At 32.0% G+C, this 25,791-nt stretch overlaps 1 protein-coding gene across 4 annotated transcripts in view; it reads right to left on the bottom strand.

The window, feature by feature from the left end:
* The window catches only part of LOC143915767 (synaptotagmin 1-like), a 55,211-nt gene extending 31,201 nt beyond the window's left edge, over window positions 1-24,010 (bottom strand). For 3 of the 4 annotated variants that reach the window (XM_077436574.1, XM_077436570.1, XM_077436572.1), the window contains exon 1: window positions 23,878-24,010. The gene's annotated coding sequence lies outside the window, so the exon portion shown is untranslated. The remainder of the gene's footprint in view (window positions 1-23,877) is intronic. The other variant, XM_077436575.1, reaches the window with a different exon arrangement.
* Between the last annotated feature and the right edge of the window lie 1,781 nt (window positions 24,011-25,791).

Genomic DNA, 25,791 nt, shown 5'->3' with positions numbered 1-25,791 from the left:
CTCAAGCTGCAAATAGTTATTTTTATTTTTTAATTTTTTATCAACATAACTGAGAGTTGGCGCGTTCTCGTACTCACAAAGAAGCGCGCGAAAGAGACAGAGCGTCTTTTTATTCTACACAAGCGCATTTGTTCGCGCCAACTCTCGGTAACAGACCTTTAGCCATAGTGACATTTACAGAATACTCTAACGAGTCACTTTGACCATACAAATAAGCATAATACAAATACTGTATATAAGAAAATTAGCGAGATATTCATGTTACAGATAATATTTTTTTGCAATCCATATTCAAATAAGCGACACATCTATGCTATAGATAATATTTTTTTTTGAAATCATATCCAAATAGTGATGACATAGTGGGAATGATGTTTTTTTTTGCAAATTTGATGGAGGAACCGCTTTAATAATGAAATCAGATAATTTGGCAAACTCTGATAGGAAACAATCGACTTGGAGTAAAAAATATCCAAGTCTGACCAGCAGCATTAAAGATGATACTCGGTTTGAACCCGGTTCCACTTGGAGTCAAAAATATCCAAGTCTGCATTAAAGATTATACTCGGTTTGAACCCGGTTCCACTTGGAGTCAAAAATATCCAAGTCTGCATTAAAGATTATACTCGGTTTGAACCCGGTTCCACTTGGAGTCAAAAATATCCAAGTCTGCATTAAAGATTATACTCGGATTGAAGATTATAATCCGAGTGGAGACCACTCGGTGCTTAGTATCAACGCAATCACCGAGCCATGCTGCTGACTAATGATGCGATTAAACCTCCTGCCCAAATATGCACCGTTAATTTAATCATTTTAGTAAATAACAATAAGCGAAGCTTATTTTATTTTATTTTATTTTTTATTGTTACAAATCAATATACACTCGCCATTACAGATTTGCTCCAATGCGACGGGTGTACGTTAACGAAATACAGAATACATAAACAATCAGAATACATAGCATATAACAATTAATCAGAAATAATAATCATAGAGACATCTATGGATTATTTTTAGATTTTTTTTTGTGTACAATTTTTATACATATAATAAATACGAAATTATAGAGATGTCTATAGAGATATCTATAGATTTCAGATTACTGTGTATAATTATTACAAATTATACACAGGCAGATTTTGTGACGACAGGATTAGATATAATACCAATTTTCAGGAACCGTTTCAGCAATGATCAGATAAAATTGGCAAACTCTGATAGAGAAACGATCGATTTGGAGTCACAAAACCCCCAAATCTAACCAGCAGATGGCAAGGACTCGAACCTTTGACCTCAGTGGTGTTAAATATATACGCTACCACTCAGCCAAACTGCTGGCTATAGATGAAATTAAAGTTCTTGAATTTGATTGAAGCCCTGGATATGCGAGCGTTCCAGGCACAATACATCGAAACAATGCGAATTGTTTCACACATCCGGTTCGTATTAAATAAAATATTTGCAGTGTAACAAAAGGCTCGTTTTGGTCTCGGGCATTGTGTTTATGTAACGATGTGGATTGGTCTCGAGAGCAGCCGGCTACCGCCCGGGCGTCGCCATGTAATTTTCATACACGGCAGTAAAAGCGTTCATACGCCAGAGGTCACCGAAGACGTTGGAAAATCGTCTGCGATTTTCCGCGCCGGAAAACTTCCTCGATAAAAACTCACGTCGAGTTCGTACGTAGAGCGGGCGATTAATTAGGCGAGGCGGGCGACGCGATACGCCCGCGTGGGTTAAACTTATCACAGCTACATATATAACAACATTCGTGTATTAATTATTCTGCTTGATAAGAAAATCCGAGGGCCACATAAATATTTAGATCGTCAGAGTGACGAGTGTCAACTTATCTCGCAGTGCGTGGTACGCGAACTGGTATTTTCCAGGAAAAGATTTTGGCATGTGTATTAAAATGTGATTACAACTTCATATGTGTCTGATGCTGCGTACGGACCAAACCAACGACGATTTTGGTCCAACGTTTTAACCAGCAGGATAAAACCAGTAGCGTACAAAATATCGAAATAAAAATTAAATTTAAAAATTGAAATTGAATATCAAAACTAAAAATATTATTATTATATTAAAATTAAATTCAAATATCAAAATAAAATTATAATCAATATATTAAAATTAAAATAAAATATTGAAAGTTAAAGCAGAACATGTCCAATTTAAATAAATTTTCGAGATTGACCTAAAATTAGATCATCAACAATCACATACAGGTAATCCTCGACTTTTGTTTGTCGAAGATGTTTTGACTTACGAAGATACGCACTAAGATCGAAAAAAAAATCAAAGAATTATTATTTTTACTTCCCCGTAATGCGCAGTTACTGAGAATATATCATGTGTTAGTATGGGTGACCGAGCGATGGTCCCAACCCGAGACGTTGTCGGTTTATCAAACGAAATTTTTTTAGTCTTCAATTGTTTCTCTCGTCGAAATAAATCAATTAATTAAATCATTTCAGAGGTAAATTTTATCGGATAATGTCTTCAATTGTTTCTCTCATCGAAATAAATCAAATAATTAAATCCATCTCAGAGGTAAAATTTATCGGATAATGTGTGATTATTAATTTTATTTCGACGAAAGAAAAAAAAACCCTTTGACAAATCACCGACATTTTTTTTGTTAAATATTTCATTCGACGGCGAAACACAGTAGTGTATCGTGACGACTTATAAGAAACAATAACAAGGTTTTTTTCGCTCGTAATTATAATATTTCTCTGGTTGTAATGCGTATCGTCGTAATTCAAAACATTGTTGTAATTCAAAACATCAACGATGATCTAATTTTAGCTCAATCTCGCTCGTTAGCTTAATTTTGATATTTAATTTCAATTTTTTTATTTAATTTTTATTTCGATATTTTGTACGCTACTGGTTTTAAAAGTTGGCCCAAAATCGTCGTTGGTTAAATATTTCCGAAGGGGGAAACAGTAGTGTATCGTGACGATTTATAAGAAACAATAACAAGGTTTTTTTCGCTCGTAATTATAATATTTCTCTGGTTGTAATGCGTATCTTCGTAATTCAAAACATTGTTGTAATTCAAAACATTGTTGTAATTCAAAACATCAACGATGATCTAATTTTAGCTCTATCTCGCTCGTTAGCTTAATTTTGATATTTAATTTCAATTTTTTTATTTAATTTTTATTTCAATATTTTGTCTACTGGTTTTAAAAGTTGGCCCAAAATCGTCGTTGGTTTGGTGCGTACGGACCATGATAAACGTGCTCGGATTTCTGCCGCTTTTCATTTTTGAAAAAATTTACCATATTTTATTTTTATTTTACATACTAGCCAGCAGTTTGGCTTAATGGTAGCGTATATAATTAGCACCACTGAGACCGAAGGTTCGAATCGTCAAACTGCTGGTTAGGTTTGGGGGTTTTGTAACTCCAAATCGATCATTTCTATATCAGAGTTTGCCAATTTTATCTGATCATTGCTGAAACGGTTCCTGAAAAATTGGTATTAGATCATTTCCTGTTGTCACAAAAATCTGTCTGTGTATAATTTGTAATAATTATGCACAGTAATCTGAAATCTATATATATCTCTATAGAAATCTCTATAATTTCGTATTTATTATATGTATGTATAAAAATTGTACACAAAAATCAAAAAATAATCCATAGATATTTCTATGATTATTATTTCTGATTAATTGTTATATAATTCATTGTTATATGCTATATATTCTGATTGTATTTGTGATTGTTTATGCATTCTGTATTTCGTTATCGTACGCCCGTCGCATTGGAGCGATCTGTAATGATGAGTGTATATTGACTGTAACAATAAAAATAAAATATATACATATATACCAGGAAAGCTTGACAGGAAGACCGCAATGCGCCTTTCTGGACAATTCATTACAAACATGCAGCAATTTATTATTACATAAATCACTGTATTTCCAGAAGCTGAAGAATACGAAATAACAATTAATTAATTAATCAATTTAAATAATTAATCCATTGAGACATCTATGGATTTAGATTTTGTACATATGTTTTACAAATTGTACATAAAATAAATACAGAAGATTTGTGACAACAGGAAAGATGATTTTTGAAAATTTTGAGGAACCACTTCAACAATCATCAAATAAAATTGGCAAACTATGATAAGAAACGATAGATTTGGAGTCACAAATACCCCAAAATCTAACCAGCACTATAGCGGATCGAACCCACTGATCACTTGGTGTTAAACATACACGCTACCATTAAGCTATATTGCTATTATTTATTATGACTTAATCCGTCACACGGTCTGACGTCACTTGGCGCTCAATATCAGGAGAACATGTCAGACGCTCCACCCCCTACTTCTTAATCGGGGGTGCGAGAAGGCATATCAGGGGGTGCGGGAGGCGTTTCTAACAATATAAATTGAGTTTTGTGTTATTTGAAAACTATTTTAATATTCGATGACAACGGCCAATCTTTTTCGTGTCGAAAGCTCTTGGGTAGCTATGTATGTATAACTAAAATAATATAATTTATGGCAGGATATTGCTTCAAGCTCTCTCCTCATTTCTCGAAAATAATAACGACAGTTTTCTCAGAATTTGCACACCGTCGTCTCCACTGGTATACTGTTTACAATTGTTTTTGCGACAGTGGCAGATAGCAAAAAATTATAGATTCATAGAAATTATAGAAATATAAAAAAAAAACTATAGATAGATAGATAGATAGATAGACAGATAGATAGAAAGATAGATATATAGATAAATAGATAGATATATAGGAAAAAACTTTTTGAGATTAGCATGTGTACACACACTTTAGTTGGATTACAAACGTTGTCTAGCATTTTAAATCAGAAAAAAATGCGTACTTAATTGTTCAGTGATTAAAACCCGAATAGGATATAATGATCACACAAACGTAAGAATTTTTCTCGCAAAATTTTGAAGTACCTATTATTATTATTTTATACGTTCTTTCTAATTGTTATTTATCAATTATTATTAGCCATATAAAAAAAACGCTAATGTAAAGACGATTATGTTGGTTACGGATTCACTTGTACAACAGAAAAATATGGTACACAACGACCTCAATGCATCTTATGTTACAATATGTTTTCAAACTCCAATCTTAAACCATCAAAGTTTTTAGAACATTTCAACAATGTGCATAGTGGTGAAGGTGCAGGTCATAATCTGAACATCTTGAAGCCAAAGAAGGATCGATTTGATGCTAGGTGGTTTAATCACAAAATTATGTGGCGCAAAAATTCAAAAGCCCTTGTTAAAAGTGTCCTATCAAGTGGCATATATGTATATGTGCGCTAAGAAAAAAAAGCTTGCAATAAATGTATTTTTTGCAATAAATGTATAGGGGGGGGAGGGGGGGGGTGCGGGAACATATTTTCAGATTCAAAGGGGTGCGGCTCACTGAAAAGGTTAAGAACCACTGCTATAGCCAATGCTTAAAATACATCCATTGGTCAGAATTTATCGACGTTGCTCTAATTGGTCAAACGTTTTAGTCCACGTGAACCACTATACGCTGATTGGTTGTGCGCCTCGTTTGCGTGTATTTATTTTATTAAATATCTCTACTCAAAACATATACTCCTGGTATTCTAAAATTTGTTTTTTTCAAGTCTCCATACTTTTCGATACACCGCACAGACCCACAAAAATACCCACACACATATTCACTAACATACCCACAAACATGTACATACATATATACATCACGTCCGTTTTTATATATATTATTTAATTTATTTATTTTTATACGTACATATATACCATACCCACAAACATATGTATATACATCACGGTCCGTTTTAATATATATTATTTATTTTTATACATATAGTCGCGCTTACTAAAATAAATCGCAAAACTTCTGATTTTATGGTTTTGGGTAATAAAACTATTATTTCTTTATGTGTTGGATTTTTAATGATCACATATTTTGAACAAGATTGTTTTATAAGATTTGAGTTTTGTTTTGTGTGAGATTTCTAGGTACGTATAAATATCAAAATCAAATTCAATCAAATTATGAAAAAGCACACTCAATTATCATTTAAAAAAATAAAAAATAAATCGCGAGTAAGCTCTGGACTATTATTGTAGTCAATTCACACTCAAATGTGATCTTTTCCGTCGACTGTGTCAATATTAATGAAAAGTAAAAGCAAATTTGAAACCTGTCCTGGTACGAAGGAGATTGAACTGAAAAAGTGTAAATATAAGAGGCAATAATCCGTTTTTTTACGCCAGCGACTTAAAACGGCTGTAGAAATAAGAAAGGATACACCAGATTAATTTCCCCATTGAAAACAGTGATTGAATAATAACAAAAACGACTTTACGGTGATAGGTCACAAAAATTCACATAGAAAATAAATGTTTTACTGAAATACATCAATAGATAATTAAAAGGAAGTATTCCTTTGAGAATGCGTCAAAGCAGTGGTAATGGTAATTTGATAGGCATTGATCAAATAATCAATTCTAATTATTAAAAAGTCCTCGCATAGCTACGAAGATTAAATTTCCAATTTATTTCAAACGAACAGTCGAGAAATGTTACTGCAGATGTATATGTATATATAAGTAGATTTTTATTATGTAAGCATCGAAGACAGCTCTTCTCGGAAAAATTGCTTATATTAAACTCGAAGCATTTCCCACGTAAATTTCCCGAGCTTTCCAAAGTGCAATATGTCGTATAAATCGTCCCCCGTCAAAAACGCGAGAACGTAAACTTTGAAAAGACTATTAACATTTATATGAGACATGGAACCCCCGCGGAATATTTCCACAATAAATAAGCTTGTTAATTATGTTACGCTTCTAGATAAAATAATCAAGCTGAGAGTCGAGATAGCACAAAAATCATTTTGTGAATTTATATTGTCATCAAAGGACTTAATAATAATGGAAGTGCTTTAATATGGTCACTGAGGAAATTATCGTTCGTTTCCTTAGAGATGTTTCGAATGTTCAGCAATTCGTTTCGGAGTCGAATTGGTGAATTGCTCAGTAATGCTTTCTCGTTGCGAAATATTTCACTATTTACAAGACGGAAGAGAAATGAAGACAAATAACTCTTTCATGCCGAGCACGTAGATTTTTCGAGGACGTGAAGAAAATTCGAAATAAAAAAGTTAACTTATTTGTATGAAAGAGTATCGTCGCAAAAGTGCACATCATATGTTGCATGCGATATTTTATACACACTTTTTAATACAAATAATTTCATACGACAAAGGCTGCGTGTTCATGCTATTAGATTCTGCCTTTATATATACTGAGTATGAGCATGATTTGTGATATTCTTGTAACAAGATGTAAGAGAAGATGTCCCTTGACGAAGATGGCGTGCTGTGCGTAATTAGTTTCGTTATCGACCAGATCAATGAGTCATTCGATTTATATAAAGTAATTTGTTGTTCAAGGAAAACGAGACAAATACACATATATATATATTTTTATATAAATAACACAGTATACATATAGTACGCCTGCAGATAATTACGACGTTCGGCGTAACATACGCCCGAATAATACGCTTGTAAAATTGAACGCCAGTACACTGGTCGAAGCAATCGATACGGTGGGAAAATTGTTATGAAGTGAGTTGTCATCGTTAACATTGAATTACTAGGTTTTTCTTCGACTTGCGAATAAATAAATACGTTTTGAATATTCGCATCGCATATTTTTCGCAATACAAAGGAGTCTGACGGTGGAATTTTCACGCGAAAATTCTTACATATTAAAGTTGCCCGTCACGAACTACCGAAAATCGTATTTCGGAAATCGGAGTCGGTATTTCGCTTTTCTCCAAAGTATATTTTGATATTTATCACAATGTCACCTTTTCGCTATATGTATACATTGTATATTCAGGCTTCCATTTATATTCTTTTTATGCATATATGTTATGTACAATATATTAGCGGCGATAATATTATGCTTTCATCGGTGAATATTGATATGATTGAAGTACAATACATTATATGTAATATATGTACATATATACATCTTAAATAATTTATTTTTATATTGTACTAGGGGCACTCGGCTTCAGTCTGTTCCACTTTTGACGATCTCTTCCATTTTAGTAGGGATATAATAAAAGTAACTTGAAATGAAAGTGCAGTCTAGTAGTGAGAATACCGTCGAACCATGAAAAAATCTTCATTTCCTTTTTTTTTTTAATTTATTTGTATCAAAAATAAAGCTAGAAAAATTAATATTATTTAACGACCAACCACAAACGTCTTTGACCAATCCAGCCAATCAGAAACGACTTTGACGACAGCCAATCAGAAACGAATGGGAACAATTTAAACGTCCATTTCATAAAATAAATGTAAATTAAAAAAAGCAATTGGGAGCATTTCTAAATGTTCCCAATTGCTTTTTTTGCTTTGATTATCGAAAAAAATATTCGCAACTTAAAAGGCGGATGAAATGTGTATTAAAACGACAGATGAACTATTTCGGCAACGTCGCGAATACTAAAATACGAACCGACATCGACCAACGCTTCTTTCTACTGGATTCCTTCTTTTTTACTATTCGGCTTGCGACCTCCAACACCTACGACCTTGGTTTCGACTCTACGACCTGCCATCATCATTCATATTCATTCGTAATACGTAAACAAAAGTAAACACTCTTGACAGTTGACAGTTGTAAATAGCGGAAGACTGAAACGTTGCAACTTTTTGTATCTATTCTAATGCTAAAATCTATTTTTTCGAATAATGGATTCAAATTTTTTAATGGTCACTTTATAATACCAACATATTTTATGAACAATACGAGATTGCTTAATGCATCGAAAAAATGCAAATTTTTAATGCACAAACATTTTTTTAAGATACAAAGTATTTTTCTCAATGTACAGTTAAATCGCAACCGAAACGAATCACAGTTGCCGTTCCGGTTTTATATATAAGATACACACACACATGTATTAATGGTTTTTGAACGTGCAGAGTATGCGGTTAGCGAGCGTGCATAGTGTGTTTGGACGGAGTGTTCCGGAGCATCCAATTGTGTACGAGGCTCTTTGGCAGGCCTGAAGAATAGACGTGAAATTAAGATCGTTGGATGTAATCCGCGTTTAAAATTTTGAATCTCTCGAATTCCGATTGTGCATATATATTTAAATGTTTGCTTGCCCGTCATAGAAATCACCAGTTTTAAACTCAAGACAGCTAAATTTGGTAAATTGTCTCATGGTCTAATAGCCTATATAAAAATATCAGACGGATTTCAGATGAACTCAGAACCCAAGATCGAAGGGTTTACTAAAAGGATTGAAGGAGAATTCCGGAAATATGTAGATACATATGTATGTATAATATGTACTTGTCGGCTAAGCAATTCTACAGAATTAAATATAAAACTGCCAAATTTTGTATGTCATGGTATTTTCGCTAATATTATAGGTTTTTTGAAGGGTTTGAAACTCAGTAGCATTGGAACTGAAGGCAATTATTTATTTAACCAAGTTAAGTATTGAAGAGTTGTGTTTTAGAAGGAGTAAAAGTTTTTTGCAACTTTCACTCGTTCGAGCAACGTTGTTTTTTTTATATAATGGATAAGTTTCAAAGTTCTTTTTCATACTTTTACTATGTCTTATACAGAAAAACTATAGTAAGAGATACACAGGAAAAACTTAACGCAAAAAATGTGTAATACAGATTTTGATGACTGGAACAATAACTACAATATTAGAATAAATCTAAGACGTATTATGAACTCAATGACCAATCGAATGCTTTTAAAATCAAAATAATATATATAAATATTTAAACATATCACATATCAATTTTGAAAGCTCAAACTGACGAAGTTATGTGAAATGAATCCAACCTATGTATATTCATTTACATATGTATATATTCATACACAAACATAATTATATTTAAAAAAAATAATTTTCTGTCAATTGTGTAGGTCCATTTATACAGGTTCAAATTAATAATTTGAAGGACGAATCGCTGAAATTCTGAACACGCTAATTAAATGAAATTTCATCCGGGAAAATTCTCCGAATTATTCTTCGCTGGTATTAAATTCCAGGTTAATTAATAGTCGAATTACAATCGCGATATGCGATAGCTCGTATCGCAGGAAAAACAGGAACATCTGGAATCAACAAATTCAATTTCAAGCCGAGAAATGCGACAGAAACTTCCCCTTGATAAGAAAAGTTGTGTAGAGCAGGCATGTAGAGATCCGTCTGCTGTTTTCTTTGTTTAATGAAAAACTGTTTTCATTGAGTTTTTCATCATTTTCCCCCGATCGAGAGTTTATATGGCCGCGAGGCGAAGATGTTTGCTCGTTTATTTACGAACTCGATAGTGCGCAAGTGTTGATTGTATTAGCGGGTAAATCATGTTTGCGAAATGTACATAAGTATAATAAATTGATCGTAAATATGATTAATCGAATGCGGTTGAAGACAAACTTTCTCAGACATCGCAGAATGTATTTCGTCCGAGAAAAATGATTAAATGTCCAAACTTTTCCAATTTCATGCCGCTTAATTACATTCAAAATAATCGACATTTAATTTTGCTAATATAATAATACGGCGAAAGTTGTGCCAAAGTGAATGCTTTGATGCTGGAATTTATACACGAGTTCGCATTATTTATAATGGCAAGGGCGAGTGCTGAAAACCGACTGAAATTACAGACGAAAGGTTAAATTAAACGTCTGCTCTAATTTGCATATACAAATATATGTACAAGCAAGTTAATGAATTACATTATTAAAGCTAGTGTACACAATGTAAATTGCTCACTAGGAAAATAAAACTTTCCTGGTATTTTTTAGCATTCTTTATGTGGAAATATTCTTGGTTGGTTGTATTTTTATAAAAAAGAGAGACTTTTCTGATATGACGTCACATAGAATGAATTTTTATCCCCATAGAAGGCAAACGCTCATCAGATTCCATTGTCTCGGGTTTCTATGGTGTTACGAATTCATTAAACCAAAAATATCGACGGCTTAATTTTAGCTCGTTAATATGAACAATTAATTTAAATACAATTTATTATAATAATAATTTGTATTCCAGACGATACGAACGATAATGCAATCCGTATCGTCCGTATAAATAAATGGCCACAAATAAGATGATCTGTTTTGTCAATAAATGGTTAGCAAGTTTTACGAAAATTTTGGGATAATAGTGTACTATGTATATGTATATGTATGTAGATAAAAATAAACGGTCATTATATGGCTTATTGTTTTTTAAGTATTTTTTTACCAACAGACAATAGTCAAGCAGTCAGTGACCGAACTTGTCTATCGAAACGAAGCTATTGACCAAATGAATACAGGTCTAAATAAGTATATGGATAACTAGTGTTACATATATGTAGATAACTAAGTGTTGTGCTCGTCGATAGTTTAACGGGTGGTTTATATTTCTTAATCCAGAAAAATGTTCTATTTGAAATTTAACCAGAAATAAATCTATTAACACCTATCATTATCAATTAAACCATTCAATTCTAAATACATCATCTTCTATTAAGGATCTTGGTGTAATACTTAATAATAAACTCGATTTCTTTGAACATATTACCTTCATTACCAATGAAGCATATAAATCTCTTGGATTCCTATTCCGCTCAACAAAACCCTTTAATGATCCTTATGTACTTGAATTACTTTATTTTTCCCTTGTAAGATCTCGCCTTGAATTTGCCTCAATTATCTGGTCACCTTTTTATTTATCTCATATTAATTGTATTGAAAAAGTCCAACCAAAATTTATTAAATCTTTACGCTACCGTTTTCCTACCTACGCCCATACTATTGTTCCCGATATTTTAAAAATCCTATCCTTTAACAATCTTTCTGTCAGGCGACGACTCACTGATGCTATGTACATTCTTTTTTAACGTCCTAAATGGTTTCTTTGATTGTTCCGATTTATTGAGTAAGGTTGGTTTCAGGATCTCAGTTAGGTTTTCTAGACACATTGCACTCTTTTCACTTAATCCTTTCAAAATAAATTCCTTAAATTATTCCTATCTACAGCGTGTTTATCGTATGCTTAACGGGGATCTGATTTAGGTTGAGGTTGACATATTCGGTATTTCCTTACATCAATTCAGGACTGTTCCATTTCTATTTCTATTATATATTCATTGTCCTATTATATTATATCACTTTATGTTTAATTATGCATTGTCCTATTTACTTGTATTTTAGTTCTTATTCCTCTCTTTTTCATTTTTTTGTCTATATGTACTAGATATACTATGTATTTTGTAAAAATCTATTGGAGTCAGATGTTATTTTGTTATACATATTTATTCTTTGTTTTTATGAATTTCTACATCTAAAGCCTGTTGATTTTTCAATAAATAAATAAATAATATCTGGAAACCAAGGTTTAAAAATAAATGAGTCTGATGCCATACTAAGTTTTAAATAATTAATCAATTTTAATTTAAAAATTTTGTACTAATTCTTTTATTTTTAATCTCAACTGTCATATTTATTTATTACGACTTCGTAAATTTTATTTTTATTTAAGTTTTGCAAATTTTCAAATGATAGTTTATTTTTACTAGTATTAGAAAATGGGCTTTTTTAAAAATATCTGTAATCTGTATCTCATCATCTGTAAAACCTTTCTTAAGGGTTTGAAATTGTTTGTTTTAACGTATTGAAATAAACAACATTTTAAATTTACATACATTTATATATGTACATATAAACTAATTCGATAAAAATTTATGCCTTTTGCGCATGATTTTTAATTTAGATATAAATAATTAGATACATTTAATTTTTTTTTTGATAGAATTTAAGAAATTTCTAATATATATAGAAATTTTAAGATATAATTTAAGAAATTTGAGCTTTATAATTTAAGAAATTTCTTTTATTAATTTAATTTACTTATGGTGTGCTGTTGAATTATGAGGTATGTAAGTTTAAGTGTGCTGTGGTTGAGAAAGGTTGCGAAAGACTGGCCTAAGAGAGAGAACAGGATTTCATAGTTTTCCTAAAAGTAATTTGAAGAAAAGTCGATATGATAAATGCATTTTGAGGCCAGAAAATGGCAGTATGATTAATACTATCAACTTTTTTTATTGAATTTATTTGTTTGAAACCTTTATACATACGAGAATAGTTCGTAATTGTACCAGACTATAAACTCATATTAGAATTATGCGTGGTTTATAGATATACACAAACATATGGTACAAAATATATGATGTGTAATTGATTTTGATCGTAAAAAAAAGAAACCCACTTCAACTGTAAACGACTCTGAAATATTCGCCAGGCATGTCAAACCCCTAAAAGTTCAGATAAAACTATATGTGTTTATAAAGGTGTATTATATTATACACTCGTGTGTAAAAAGAAGAGACAACGCGTGGGTGGAAGCAATTTGTCGAAGTGCGTAAAAGAAAAACAGTTCCCGGTCTATTCGTATACGCGTAGTCTCGTATATTGAACGATCCTATGAAATAAACTCAAGATCTCGCCGACACGTGCACTGATGATACATCCACGTGGATTAACGTCCAAGGTCAAGCTGGGATTGTTCTTTTTCAGCCCTTTCAACTTTTGCGAACGTGCACGTGTATGAAATATGCGCGAGGAAGTGGTGCTCGTGAGGCAATTACACACGGCACTGGGGAAAAGCTCTCCGGAAAAACCACTCAGACGTTGGAAAAGCGGCACGCCATTAAACGTTTGCCCTTTTCCAGGTTTTAAAAACCATCGCGACGGGCAAAAGGTCCCAATTAAAATGTCCCATTAAGTTTCAAAGACATCCGATATTCAATTTCGCCGGTGCGCAGATTCGCAATGTCAGATTTTAATTTATTTCAATATAATAGTATATATGTATGTATGTATGTATGTATACCAGTATCTAAAAGGCGGAGCATTGCTCGGTAAAGAAATGATCAGGACATCATTTTTTTATACACAATTAAAAAAAATTTATTTATTAAAAGTGACTCAACATTACCCAATGTATGTATTCATATCTGAGACACAGTGTTTCTCATGTTTAGGTCAAATTGAAGAGAGGACTGATATTTGACAATTATACCAGCAGTATAACTCGGTGGTTGCGTTAACGCTAACCACTGAAAGGTCCCGAGTTCAAGCGCAGATTTGATCTCGACTGAAAATAATTTATTCCGAGTATTTCTGCAGTGCTGCTGGTCTGGTTCGGATATTTTTGAGTCGTCAGATTGGCAAACCAACTTACCAACACACTATTTGTGACCACTATTTGAATATAATTTTAAATTTATAATCTATACAATTATATATTCATATCTATACATGTTTTATGCTATAGGTGTCGCTTAGGGCAACTGTTATGGCACCCCGATAAAATATAAAAATAAATAATAGAAAAACAGATTTTTTTTATTTGAATGATTTGATTCAGTGTAATACTTTGCAAATCTACAGTTTTTACTTCTGTATATTTTGAATAATAATTTAAATTTCGAAGCCCAAGGTCATGGCCAGCTCCATACAATTTTCTAAATCTTTCACTTGCACATAATTCCTTGTAATTCATCTGATTTAAATGTATTCTATTTAAATTAATATTTTTTTAATTAAATTGTAGAAATAAGCTGTACATAATAATAATTATAGGGAAAAGAGTGAAATTCCAATCGAATACTTATATAAATAATACAAATGAATGATAAAATAAATAAATATAATAAAATGATATAATAAAAATAATGTATGTATGTACACATATTAATAATATTATATAAATAAATAATAATAATAATTAATTAATCAACTGACAGTTAGTTAATTCATGGCGGTCGGTGAAGTATCCACCAAACATACAGTGATGAGCTACATAAAGCGAGAAAACACTGCAACAAGAAAACAACAACAACAGACGATAAAAATACACGACGGCGGGGGGAGGCCGCTCTCCTCCTGAGAATGACCTAAAAGTCTGCAACGCACTTTAATCCCTTGGTAGTCCGAAGAGAGCACACTAGCAGTTCTTATATTTTTTATTTTATTTTATTTTTACATATATACCAGGAAGGCCTTACAGGTAAATCCCAATGCGCCTTCTTGGCCAATTACAATTACAAATGCAGCATTTTTATAACAAGTCGTTGAATTACGAGACACTGAAAAACTCGCAAATTAACGAGACATCGATGAATTGTAAATAAATTTTATTGTACATTAATCATACTTCAAATAGTGGTGACATAGTAGATAGGAAGGATTTTAAGCCAATTTTTTTTCCGGGAACCGTTTCAACAATGAAATCAGAGAAAATTGGCAAACTCTGATAGGAAACGATCAACCTGGAGTCACAAATCCAGGTCTGACCAACAGCATACTCATGACCTCGAATGAAAAATTCATTTTCATTAGAGGCCGGGGTCCAGAGATTGAACCCGGCGCCTCTAGACGCTAAGTAGAAGCTTATCGACCGAGTTATGCTGCTGGCTATTATTAAATATATTAAAACATTATTCCCTACATTGTCTCTAGAATTGATTTTAATTCAGTTTATTTTATTTATTTAAATTTTATATCAAATTCTTAGCCGTATGTGTCCGATAACACGTCGAATGATAAATCTTTCGATTTCAATATTTATGTAATTTATAACAGGTTGGTGGTTTTTGTTTACATTTTAATTATATTTAGCTTTGCAAAAATTTTCCAAGAGAAGAGATGAGGAGAAAAATTTCATCAAAATTGGTTTTAAGATAAAATTGACAAACAAGAATATCTCTCTTGCTTTTATAGTATATCTGGTTGTTGGGTTTTCGTTATATTATGATTGTGCAACGAATCGTCAATATTCGACTTTTTTATCGGACAGGGTAAACACGCAGCTGGGGTGTGTTTTCCGGAACATTGCCAATGTCAAAGGTGAGCAAATATAATTTTCCGATGAAAAAACAAACAAAAACGGTATCGGAAAAGTAAGACGAAATTATTGTTGCGGCAAATAAAAGAAAATGCTCGGTAATCTAGAAAGTCCCCTAAAGGGTGGACTTCGACATTTGAGTCCGTGGGGACTATTTCGTGGATTTCTTTGTGTTTTTATTTATGTTCTGTATCGTCTGAGTGCGCGCACAATCCAGAAAATTTCCATTTTTCCAACATAAATCAAGTTTTTCGTTCGTCCGTCGGCACACTTATCTTTGTGAGGCATAAAAAAAAATCGAAGTTTTTTTTATAAGGTATGTTAGGAATTGCCCGTCGCTGCGTGAAATTTTTTTATGATTCACAAATTGCTATCGTTAAACTTCGGCTTTTTTCCACGTGTTTCTTGGAATTTCCCCAACAAGTTTCACTAAAAAGGATGGTGGAGCTTAAGCGAACCGAATTTGACTTAAGAAAATGTTTTAAACAAGCCTATACTTTTTTCTAAGAAATTCAAAAGATTAATTGAAATTTAATTTTATTAACACGATAAAACTTCAACTCAAACCGTATATAAATTGGTGAAATTAATAAAGAAGCCTTAAAACAGAATTCGGATTTTCCGACTAAAAGTTTAATGGGGATTATCCTAAGTAATATTGATTTTTACAAACATACATAGTATCAGATAAGATATACATACATATAATTAAGACTCATATTTTTTAATACCGGTAAATTAAATAGATGAAATTAAGGGCTTGTATAATTTTTTTTTAAATAATCGTTTATAAACGACAAATTGATCATATTTTAACTAATCTTTTTAATGAAGTTTATCGGTTTTCATACTTTCAATGAATATAACTAGAATTTTCTGTATTCAAAGCACAACACATATATGATATGATTTATGAAAGCATTATCTTTCATTAAAATGATAAGGTTATGATAATTAAAACAGGTTTCCTATTGATGCGTTTTTATTGTCACTATGATTTCTCAATTGATGATTGTCACGGAATCAACGAAATTAAGCAAAATTTAAGCTCTTGAATAGTTTGTTCTTATAATAGACAAAATTTTAAATACAATCTACACAAACTACGTACATTTATAGTATTTTTAATACAGTACAGAAGTGAATATTATATTATTGAATGAAAAGTTCTCGATTGTTTGCCAAAAAATGGGAAAGATCACGCAACTAAACACACACCAAAAAAACGACACCATTATTATTTTATGTATGTATATCAACAGAATCAAACGTATAATCAAATATGTAAATATGTTTTAAAAAATCGGCTGTTTTGACATTTCAATGCTTTGGTTAAAAAAAAAACAACCGCAAAGTCCCGGTCAGTTTATCATATCGGTAAATAATACACACGTTTATGATATAGATATATTACATACGGACTATCGTAATATACTACTATTTTCCCGGAAAATAATAATTATTGTATTTTGATTTATAAAGTCGATGTAAGTATAATAATACTGACGGCACGTAAGTAATGTTCGGAAATGATTGATTAGTTATATCAATCAGTATATACAAAGGTGTAGTATTTTACCGTAATAAATATATAAAAGTGCTGTAAATAAGCACTCGAAAGGTAACAGCTTTTAATACTTGGAATAATAATAAGGTAAACAGCTTTTAATACTTGGAATTTTGAAATAGATTGTATGTATATATGTATTATGTTTGTATATATATATATATATACACACATATATATATATATATATATATATATATATATATATACATATATAAATATATATATATATATATATATATATATATATATATATATATATATATATATATATATATATATATATATATATATATATATATATATATATATATATTATAAAGGAATTTACGGGTGAAGAATGTCGTTAAAGGGCTATTCACAAGAGTGACCTTTATATGTAACATTTTTCAGGGAAATTCTCTCGCTTTAAAGTGTGTCATATATGTACAATGTATCTAGAAGGGAATCTCAGAAATATTTGTATATAAATCAAATATAAAAAGTGTCTTTTAGTGTTGGTTTTATATTGAAATTCGTTGCGTGCACGTCGACCGTTGACATTTCAGGATTTTCACTCGGAAAGTACACACTTAAAAAGCACATTTGGGACTTTGAGAATCCGTTGCGAAATAAATTCAGGATTATATGGTGACGGTTATGGGGTTGGTCCTTCACAGAAATTCGATCTTCAGCTTAATTAGCCTAGAGAGGTATCAAATGCTTTGAAGTTACGTCATATACTCATATATGTACTTTCAAAGCGGTCTAAATGTTTATTAAAAACGGATTTTAGAATAATTTTGACGTAGAACTATGTCTATCTGTATTTAGTATTAGCAAGAATAATTTGATATTCTAGTGATGTACAGTCAGTCCTAAAGGTTGCGATAAAGTTATGCTAAATTGCGATAAAGTTTGTTCGTGACAGGCAATTTAATAAAAAAAAAATGAGTATTCAAATAAATTTATATTAAATAAAACTATTCAAATAAATTTAATAAAATGTTTACTATTAGATTAGTCATGCTTAAGCGGTTTATATTACAAATATATATATATAGGTTTTTGAGCTCTTTTTCATATTATGCTGTACATTAACATTAGAATAAGATAATAGTATGATTACTAACAGAATTAAATTAAAATTGTAAAATAAAAAATGATCAGTAGATCAGTAGCTATTAAAATAGATATTTTATTGTTACAAATCAATATACACTCGCCATTACAGATTTGCTCCAATGCGACGGGTGTACGTTAACGAAATACAGAATACATAAACAATCAGAAATCAGAAATACAGTAATACATACATATACAATTAGAATATATAGCATATAACAATTAATCAGAAATAATCTTTGGATTATTTTTAGATTTTTTTGGTATACAATCTTTATACATATAATAAATACGAAATTATAGAGATATCTATAGATTTCAGATTACTGTGTATAATTATTACAAATTATACACAGGCAGATTTTGTGACAACAGGATTAGATCTAATACCAATTTTCAGGAACCGTTTCAGCAATGATCATATAAAATTGGCAAACTCTGATAGAGAAACGATCAATTTGGAGTCACAAAACCCCCAAATCTAACCAGCAGTGGCGAGGACTCGTACCTTTGACCTCAATGGTGCTAAATATATACGCTACCACTAAGACAAAATGCTGGCTAAGATATGTATAAGATGTATTGTGAACATAATTTCATAATAATAAAAAGAATTTAAAAATCAATAGATGCTAAGATGTATAGAATTTTGTATGACTTCCAGTACATTGTTAATTCCAACGACATATAGAAAGAAAATGTATTGAATTTTTATACCAAAATGAGACTCAGAATAAAGGAATATATTGTAAGAGTAATAAAAATGAATTATACTACAAAATTTTGGCAAACTTGATGACATTCCCCATACGGAAGTGAGGGAAATTTAAATCAATACGTGGGAGTACGCTACGATAAGGTGAGGGTCACGACCTAGTTCAAAATTATAATTCCCATTTTTCTTTAGAACAATTAATTTACGCGCAAATGATCGTAGATGCATGTTAAATATTTTATTTGAAATTAAACATAATTTTCATCGCAGTTGTGTAATACATGCCAAGCACATACGTATGTAGGTTAAGGAGGTGCGCATTTCAGGTTAGCAGGACAAGCCTTGAATTATTTCATGAAATTAAATCTAAATTTTAACGAATGACACCCATACTGATGACGTCATCGTATGTACGGAATATTTTAAAAATGTCTAAAAATGATAATACAAAATCCAAATACACTTGTATCGATGTAACTCAAGACGTTGCTATACTTCAGCACGAAAGCTCAACGATGCGTTCAAGATCAAATATTTCATTAGAACGACATTTTCAACGGGTAATACTATATATGTATATATATACTTGAGTTTGGTATTGATCCGAAATACTAGAGAGCAAAACCTTTTTTGCTGAAAATTTTGGCAAGTTGCTCGAATTTCACCGAAAATTCTGGCGTCGAATTATTTGACTGTCACCGAATAAATTATCCTGCAAAATTCCACCGAAATAACAGAATGAAAAAAAAAAATACGTAGACAAATATAAACTCGTTTAAAAACCGCAATACAGTTAAATTTAATCGCAGATTGGAACTATCTTAATTTTCCACACCCAAAATGTGCGATAATGTATCGCTTTATTTTTGACGAAATAAAAATAATATTATTAGATGTACTTTTAGGTGTTTTTATAAATGATATGTAACAGCTTGAAACACGTATAAAATTTATAAACAACCGAAAAAGAAAACCGTTTTGTGAGCGCAGTCGTTACGAATTGATCGTCGCAATTTGTTATATAGACTTTAGCCATTTTATATAATGTAACGTTTAGATAAAAAATACGCGTCACGACGCAATATCAGCAATGGAACTGGAGAAAAAATTTCAAACGTCATTGAATATTTAATATTAATATTTTCATGTTGGAAAACCACCTTTTCCATTTCTCGTATCATATCGGCGTGGGCGCGTTCTTAACTTACCCTTCGAGATTAAATTTTAAATAATTCATGCATATTTCTTCCGTCGAGTAATTCAATATTAAATGTACAAATATATGCAAAGACATGTAATAATACAAAAGAAGAGTAATTGAAAATCGTTTGTCGTCATGAAATACAGGAAGATCTCACGACTAGCGCGGAAGTTTTTTTTTATTAAAAACGCATTTTTTACAAGTGAAGATCGGGAATCTTTATTTTATCAGAAAGTTTTATTTATCAATGGAACCCAATATAGTTCATACAACGATTATGACTTAATTTACAAACCTGAAGCTAATTTTCGCAATTGGAAAGGCATAATGTAGTATATGGCAGCTCGAACATCGTCTATCAAATGCTGCAATTTTTATGAATGATTTGTATCGACTTTAAATATAATGAAAAGGAAATATCCAAAGGAGTTAAATCATATAATTGTTGAGCTTAATTGACTTTGCCATCTCCAGAGATTATCCGATTTTTGAATTTAAAGCGCAATAGAGCGCCTATTTAATATCTTTTATGGGATTTGACTTTTTAATTTCATCATATATGCCATGATAGGAATTGCCCCAAGACGACACATATGGTTGGACTATTTTTATACATAAGTAATAACAACTTTCCAGACATAAAAGGACATAGAATACAATAAAGACATCTATGCACAATAAAAAAAATTGTACACAACAAATTTGTGAGAAATACATTATGTAGGTAGCATTTTATAAGATTTCACAAATTCAAGTTGTAAATAATGCAAATTTGTGACAAACTGAGTGATAGGATATAGATTTGTTCTATTCATAAAAAATGTTATCAAATTATTATAAATAAATCAGCAACATATTTATTAATTTATTTTTATTTTACAAATTTGACCATAGATGTCTCTGTTGATGTCAATTGGTTTGTATTTACTTTGTATAATACTAATAATACTTGAATCAAATGTACAATATTTCTGGTCAGGAAGGCACATTGGGGCTACCTGTTAGGCCTTCCTGGTATAAATTTGCAGCATTTTATATAATTCAGATTGCTGAAAACTTGCGAGAAATGGGAAACGGGAACCGTTTCAATGTAAATCAGATAACTTGGCAAACTCTGATAGAAAACAATCAACCTGGAGTCAAAAATCCAAGGTCTGGCCAGCAGAAACCAGTGGGATTTGAATCAGTGACCTTTCAAAGCATTATATGCTAACCTCTAGTCTATTCTGCTGATTAGATCAGTTGTTAGCATTTATTTAATGCTTTCGATTGGGTGATCATCTGTTCTATCCTTGGATTCGTTGCTGGCCAGACCTTGGATATGTTGATCGTTTGATCAAGGCTGATCGTTTCCTTTCAAAATTTGCCAATTTATCTGATTTCATTGGAAACTGAAACATTGGAAACAAATTCGCAATTCTGTCATGTTTCTCGCAAAGTATAAGCTTACATCTTTTGATATTTTGTTATGTGGATAAAAATGCTGCAAAAATTTGTCCATACATGTCTCTATGATGATCGATGTTTGTAATTGGCCTTGAATAAATACACATGTAAAATATTGACAATAGGTGTCGGTCGTATTAATAAAAATACATGTATACCTGTATAAAATAAAAATAAATTATAACCAACGTTCAATGATGGCATTGATATGGGCTCATTGTTTGTAAATGAAACCATGATAGTGATAATGATATGAGCGCTGCTTTGTTCCGTAATTGCTTAAAATCAAGCTTTCAGATAAAATAGCATTTTCATCGTTATAATACGATAGTCATCTTCGAAATTAATTGGCGTATAGTAATTGTGGCGCAAATTTGAATTTCGTCGAATATAATGAAAGGCGAACCGTTTTGGAATTGGGATTAATTTTCTGTGTACATGTATATGTATATATACATATAAGATGCTTTGTGAAGAAAACAATGGAGTAAGCGATCCTTGTCCGTGACCAAGTTGACCGATTATTGTTATTGACCCTCAAACTAAGTCTTAATGAAGGGTTTGTTTACGGCGTATGGCGAGAGAGTCAGAATGAAAGTGTATGCAAACAAACAAGCACAATAAATAGCATATCGCTATTGATTTTCTTTCTGTTGAATGCGAAGAATACTTGAGAATGAGATTCGAATTTATTACGCAGAAATGGAAAATATTAAAAACTTTGATGGCTTTTACTGAAATGTAAAGTTTTCCACCGCTTGACAGGTGACAGCTGGATACATATCAACGTGACATTTAAGGCTAATATTTTCATGGAAAAGTTAAGAATGAAACCATAAAATATGAAACGAAACAATTTCAGTTGTCATATGATATTTATGAAGATCTATAAATATTAAATATTTTTATTTTTTAAACAAATTTCAATAGGTGTAAATTTTTATAATACCAAAGTATGCATTTTATAAATGAAATTAAAAATATTTAAGTCGTAAGTATTAAAAACGTGTTTATATAATGCAATGCGCTGTTTAATTGTGATTGCTCTCTTACATAAATAAATGTAAAGGATCGTTATCTATACAAGTTATAAGATATATGTATAATGTATCATAACTGTTTAAGTATTTTAAGACTTCCGTGTAACTACCTAATGTGAATTATTTTTTTATGTAAAACGATGAAACTCAAATAAAAATGAATCGATATGCCTGTCACAAAAATAAATGTCTAAAAATAACTAATAAAAATTACCTATGAATTATTTTGCTGTAAAAATAGTGACACTCCATTCAATATTTAATATTGCTTTCTAATCTAGCTAATTTAATCAGTTTACGTTAGTAAATGTGTAATTTTATTTGATACGAACACATCTAACTATTTTAGTCTAAAATATTCCAATTGCTAATCGGTTTAAATAGTTTATAAATATAATAGAAACGAACTCATGTTGACTAGTAACCGTCTGAGTATAAAATAAACAATACGTCAATTTACATACTGGAAAATTCGCATACGACACAACACGCATATTGTAGAAGATTTTCACACGGAAGATTTTTCCATGCAATAAATAATCATAGAGACGAGTCGGACAATCTTCTTAATCGGTCACGCGAGATTAAAAAATGTGCAACGTATCAAATGAAAAGACAACAGAAAAAGATTCCTACACACACATACACAAAAATTCATCTTCTGAAACAGATCAAACATTACATACATATGTAGACACATCCCCACCACAACAAAACCTCTACTACAGAATGTACAATGTCAACGTGTTCAATGGGGAGACTGAGACGCGCGCACAGCCACAAACCTACATACATATGAAAACACACACATACAGGACGTTTACATAAGCATAATAAGATCATTCACTACTCACATCGAGCTGCGGCTTTAGGAAGATGACTTGTTTTGGAGGATCACATTTGGCGTACTCGGCTGGCGTTTGAAAAAGCGCGTCGCGGTCTAACGACGCTACCACGTCCACTGGCAACCGATCCGCTTTATGGATCAAAGTCGAGCGATATGGGGGAGAGGAGGGAGGATGGGGGCGATAGGAGGGGGACTTCGGGGGGCGCAGGCGCCATGGGGGCGATGGCAACGCCGCGGCGCCGACCCGAACCGCTCTACTAATGATTGGGAAAAATTCGACGAGAGCAGCTCGGATTTGCGTCAATGGGGCTGGGCCCCCCTGAAGAGAAGGACGCCCACGTGTTCTATGGTAAATAACATCGTGGACATGTATCCGATGATGCTGTGTAATTAGAATTGGGCAGGGGCGAGGTCGAGTCAAAATTTTCACCTGGGGAAAATTCGACGAGCTGCTATTTATAGGTTCTAGGGATGCGAGTTTTCGGTGGTGCGATGACGTCAGCTGTAGTGGCTTAAGCTCTTTGGTGACTGATGTAGTACGATTTGCAATGTACGTAGTTCAGGCTGCGTGCTGTTGGAGTTTGTGCTATACTATAGTAGGGGTAGGCAACCCTAGTAATAATAATAATAATACTAATACTAATAATAATAATAATAACTTTTTATTACAGACGATAGGGAGAATATTGCAATCCCCAACGCCCATATAAATCTTATCGGTCTCCGTGACGAGAAAGAATGTTAAACGACAGAAAACGCAAATATCGGAAGGCAAAGATCGAAAATCGAAAGATCTTAAGTCGAAAGATCAAAAAAAAAAATGGTGCATGGTAAACGGTACATACTCACTTAATTTGCGCGATCAGGATACAACAGGAACAAGAGGAACAGGCTTTTCCTCCCGTATTAGAAAGACATAACAAAAGGAACAGGCTTTTCCTCCCCGCGCGCGCAGAATACGGGAATATTGATCTTTCGACTTAAGATCTTTCGATTTTTGATCTTTGCCTTCCGATATTTGCGCTTTCTGTCGTTTAACATTCTGTCTCGTCACGTAGACCCAAATATTATATACATATATAATATAAAAATCAATGTTTGTCTGTCTGTCTGTCTCGAATAGGCTCCTAAACCACTGAACCGTAAAAATACATTACGTACCACTGATACCAACTTGACATAACGTACCACTCATAACAATCCTACATATGTATATAAAGGTAAACGGAATACTAGTCATATGTGAACCAGTCACAGAACAACCGGTCGCTCTAGATCGGTCACACGTGATTGACCGATTTTAGGGTGTGACCAGTTTTAGGGTGTGGCCAGTTTTCTCGTGACCAGTTTTAGTGTGACGGGTGATCACGTTTGACCGATCTAGAGCGACCGTTTGTCCTGTGACCGGTTCAAATTTGACTAGTAATCACTGAACCGTATATAAATCAATGTTTGTCTGTCTTTCACGTATGCGTTCCTATACTTTACTATAATTTAATTTGATTATTAGGTATTAATTTGAAACTGAAACATTCACGTATCGAAACGCATCGAGAATCGGGAACGAGAACGGGAATTGTATGCGTTATTGTACGATGGAACGATGGAACTTTCAGGGTTTATTGTATGCATGTCCGAGAAGCTTACTGTGAAAAAAAATCGGCCAAAAACAGGAACGGAAACGGGAATCAGAATTGTAATCGTAACTGAAACATAAAACATTTGTTTTTATTTTGTGTACATATTTTTTACTTGATTTTTATTATTTTTTTATGATGTTTTTGTTTATTTATGATTTTTATTATTTTCTTATGTTTTTTTTTTTTTTATTTATGATTTTTATTATTTTTTTTTATGATGTTTTTTTTGTAATTTTTATGATTTTTATTATTTGTATTAAAATCACATTGACGCTTTGGGG

Source organism: Arctopsyche grandis, chromosome 8 (genome assembly GCF_051622035.1).
Source record: "Arctopsyche grandis isolate Sample6627 chromosome 8, ASM5162203v2, whole genome shotgun sequence".
Lineage (NCBI taxonomy): Eukaryota > Metazoa > Arthropoda > Insecta > Trichoptera > Hydropsychidae > Arctopsyche > Arctopsyche grandis.
This window is presented reverse-complemented; position numbering and strand designations above follow the sequence as displayed.